Below are 4,622 nucleotides of genomic sequence, written 5' to 3'. Positions count from 1 at the left end.
TATTATAAGTAGTTTGGGGTCTAAGGAGAGGCCTAAGTCTAAGCCAAGTTGGAAAAATTTCATAATAGGCTAAAGTTGTAAGTGAATGCGCACAAGACCTCACTTTGGACAAGCATATCTCTAGTTATATAAAGTGTTGAGTGATGCACAACCTATCAAATTAAAACCCTTTGAGTCTAGTTCCCAACTCAACAAACCGTTCGTCATTTGGAGGTGTATACAGAAAGTTATGACCATTTTACTGGACATGCGTCACCAGCGTGCCCAGGAGCGCAGCCGCGGCAAACCGCGGCAAACCAAGGTTTTTCTGCCTGTAAACTGCGGCAGACCGCGGCGGAACGCGGTGGAACATGTAAAATGTCTAAAATACCCCTGGCCAGTGTAAAACCGAAGGGGTATTACATTTTCTTCATTTTTTGATCATTCAAGCTCGAATTTTGGGGTTTTCTTCACCCTCTCAAGACCTCCAACCTCCCATCTTCAAGGTAAGCAATCTTCATTAACTTGGTGTAAAATTCCATTATTCTTATACTAGTATTGATGAAATCTACGCATAAAACACATAGATCTTCAAGAAACTTCTTCAAGAACTCCAAGGAGGGTTTTGCAAGATTTCTTCCAAAAGGTAATCCTACCCCCCTTAGACTTACATGTATGAATTTATTATGGGTATATGAGTGTGGATTAAGTATTGGGACTCTTGGTGTGGTGATTAGAAGCCACAAGTTCCTAATATAAATACATAGTCATTGTAGAGATTGGAAGGTGATTATTTGATGGAATTTTGTTGGTTGGGTGAAGATGGGTTGTCACACATATGTTGTTGGAAGTTATAAATTGGTTAGGAATAATGGTGGAGTGAATTATTGGTTAATGGTGATAGTTGGGTGAACCAATACTATAGTTTTGGGGTGTAAAGTTCTATACCTACAATGTGTTTGATGATATGCCTAAAAGGCATAAGTTACGAAATTTATTACTAATATTGGCCCTATTGAATGTTGTATTGTAGATTGAGGTTGCTTAAGTGTATTGGATCATTGTAGTATCACTAAGGGCGAATTTGAGGTATGTATGACTAACTTTAGCCTTTATAAAGTCACCTTGTTTGGTGTACGAGTAATTGGTATGTGTTATTTATGTGGACCATTTGTAAATTCTTGTGATTAATATGTCTTGAACGTATGTATGGCTAGCTTTAACCTTTGTAAAGTCACCTTGTTTGATGTACGAGTAATTGGTATGTGTTATTTATGTGGACCATTTGTGAATTCTTGTGATTAATATGCCTTGAACGTTGTTGGCTAACTTTAACCTTTGTAAAGTCACCTTGTTTGGTGTACGAGTAATTGGTATGTGTTATTTATGTGGACCATTTGTGAATTCTTGTGATTAATATGCCTTGAATATTGTTGGCTAAGTTTCCTGATATAATGGTGTAAGTAAATGGCAACAAGCCAAGTGTGTGTGTGTGAAGGTGCTTATATGGTAAGAGCTGTGTAACAAATGATGGAAAGAAATCGTAATTGATGCAATTGAAACAACTGTGGTAATATCATACGTGACTTGTCGCGGCAATTATCGTTGTGACTTAAATTGTATACGGACTGTTGCATATAATGGAAATGGTATTGATGTCTATGAAACCTCTTTGTGAATTGTTGTGTTGTCGTGTGAAATGTAATTGTCCGGTGGGATTGGGTTGCGCGCTGCAACACGAAGTTATAAGGTGTGGGTTGTGGTGATAAGGGTGGCCGAGGTAATAAGGGTGAAAAAGTTATCGAAATCACTATTGAAATGAAAATATGTGAAAGTTGTGAAACCATTGATGTGATAAAATAATGTTGAAAGGGGAAAATGAGAGATTGTGGAACTTGTTTGGCTTTGGTTGTTCCTTTCATGTGCATTGTGTTGTTGATTCTATTACTGTTTGTTACCTGTGTATTTCTTGATTTTACTTGGGTAAAGTTTGTTCATACATGCCAGTACAATTGAAATGTACTGACGTCCCTTTTGTCGGGGGCGCTACATTCGTGTTATGATTGTAGGTGGTTCTATAGCAGGTACTCCAGTCCACCGACAGTAGCACTCCTTCACTTCCCGTCAGCTATATTGGTGAGCCCCTTTTTCCTCTCGGGGCCCTGCGTGGCTCATGCCGCTTTTCCTCCCGAAAATCTTATTTTTGGTATTTGCGTAAGGTATAGCCGGAGCCTTGTTACCGACAAGTATTGCAACACTCTTTTGTATCCCTAGAGGCTCCTAGACGTTTGTGTGGGTTATGTATGGGTATTGGATAGGTCAATGGACCGTGTTGTAACCTTGTACTCTTGCTTTCTTCTACACTATAACTTGTATGGAACCTTGGAAGTTTAACCACATTTTAAATATTGTGATATAAAATGAACTAAGATGTTGAATGTACTATCTTTCCTAGTTTAAATAAAGGTAAGCATGACTTCCTTATTCCTATCGAGTTGGGTAGATAGCGGTTGATAAGGCTTGTTCAGTTGGGTTCACTCGGTTGAGCGCCGGTCGCGCCTCCCGAAGTTGGGGCGTGACATATATATATATATATATATATCGAAAATTTCAGGAAGTTCTTGAATAAAGCCTTTTTAGATAAGAAGACCTACCATTAATCATTGTAAAGTTGTCTCCGTGTGACTTATAGGTTACGAGTTCGCGTTGTAAAAGTAGCCACCAATACTTGCATTAGGATAGACCGTCTATATCACACTCCTTAAAGTACGGTATTTTCTCGAACCCTACGTGAATGTGAGATATTGTGCACGGATGTCCTTAATTAACCTATATTATTAATCACAACACATTTCAAGCACTGACAGTTAAAAAAAGGTATATTTTTAAATTTTGAATCTCTATAAAAAGTTTGAGAGAGGTGTTGTTTGGGATCCCAAAGCTGACCACATTGAAAGCAGTAAAGTCATATTTTCCTCCATCTGTGGCTAATTACTAGCCAAGCCGCCCCAATCACACATGGAGGCTCTATCCTAATAAAAAAATTAATCTTGAATCTAACTTAATGGAGGCTCCACCCTAATAAAAACAATTATTCTTAAATTTAACTTGACTTAAAAGCTAACTCATACAGAGGAGGCAAAATACAGTATGCGACAACATGGGACTTCCAACAAACCCCATATATGTCTATTGAAGGCAACTATCTATCTTGTCCATTATGGAGTAGTGTTGCTTCGCTGCAGTACAAGATAAAATAGTTATGAAAGTGCTTTGAAAACTGGACGAGACTTTGACTCTTACAAGGGTTAAAACAAAATATTCAAGCTCCTCAAAAGATTTAACGCTAGTGAAATACTGAAATTATAGTTGTATTCATCGGATCTAAAGATTTAAAGAATACCTAGATTTGTAGTATAAAAAAAAATTCCTAATGAAACAAGTCCGACGTAAAGACTAATACTTTAGGATTCTCGACGTATAAATATACAAAAGATATTGAAGTAATTTAAATAATATCACAACAATAACTATGACACCCAATCCCAAATAAATTTAGTTCGTTATATGAATTTCTACCGACATGCATCCATCATTTAAATAATTTCATAACAATATTATACGCAATAAAAATGAAAAATCTCTCTCTATATATATATATATATTTAGTGGCTTAATTTCTACCGATCAAAAGACATAAAAATGACCTGAAATAAACGTGTTACCATAACTAAAATATGTGCCAACTAATTGGTATGGTTTATATAAAGTATTAACGCAAGACATCTAATTACGATGGTCCCAAGTAGGAGTGGCAAACGGGCGGGTCGGATCAGATATGGTTCGGGTTGAAAACGGTAATGAAAAAAAAATGATAAATTATTCGACTCAACCCATATTTAATACAGATAAAAAACGGGTTAACTGACGGACAATATGGGTAATCATATTATCTATGACTTCTTGAATATGATTACTTTTGAGAGAATTCCTGCTCTCCCAAACTTGGGAACCCCAATTTGAGGCTTTACAAATATAAAAGTTAAATTCATTGGTTATCCATTGTTTAACCATTTTCTAAATGGATATTATGGTTCTTATTCATATTTGATCCGTTTTTAAATAGTTCATTATCCAACCCATTTTTTAATGGATAATATGAGTGATTAATTATTTTCTTTTAACTATTTTGCAACCGCGGGACTCCAAGTGAAGTAGCTAGTACGTACATGACCATCAATTCAATTTCCTGCTGAGTTGGAAGAGAAGCTTTACAAGTCTTGAACGTTCTCATTTTGTCTGCAAAGAGAAGAACAGGAAGTCATTATCACGATGAGATTTATGATTTATCCATATTTTGGACCCTCCCTTACCCCTCGTTTAGTTTTGATGGCAAAAAGGAAGAAAGAGAGGATCACTGCATGCATCTCTAAGAGACAAAAAGACATATGAGTATACTGAGTTTCCTGATTCAAAGTGGTATTACGTGGACAACTTGCTTATTCACCACCTGCTTGTCTGTCCTTCCATTTTCAGTTTTCTCCCTTTTTATCTTCCTATCTTTTCTGTCTTTGAAAAAGCTTCTATGTTCACAAAATATCAGCATGACTTTGACGAATTCAATTACTTTATTTCCCTTTCAG

The 4,622-nt window shown here is 36.4% G+C and overlaps 1 long non-coding RNA gene across 1 annotated transcript; it reads left to right on the top strand.

The window, feature by feature from the left end:
- The first annotated feature begins 564 nt into the window (after positions 1-564).
- On the top strand, positions 565-2,299 carry LOC138886409 (uncharacterized). The gene is made up of 3 exons (XR_011405133.1): positions 565-625; positions 1,013-1,068; positions 2,049-2,299. It is a non-coding gene; the product is annotated as an uncharacterized lncRNA (long non-coding RNA).
- The last annotated feature ends 2,323 nt before the right edge of the window (positions 2,300-4,622 follow it).

Source organism: Nicotiana sylvestris, chromosome 2 (genome assembly GCF_000393655.2).
Source record: "Nicotiana sylvestris chromosome 2, ASM39365v2, whole genome shotgun sequence".
Taxonomy (NCBI): domain Eukaryota; kingdom Viridiplantae; phylum Streptophyta; class Magnoliopsida; order Solanales; family Solanaceae; genus Nicotiana; species Nicotiana sylvestris.
The sequence above is the reverse complement of the archived record's forward strand: the minus strand, read 5'-3'. Positions and strand labels throughout refer to the sequence as shown.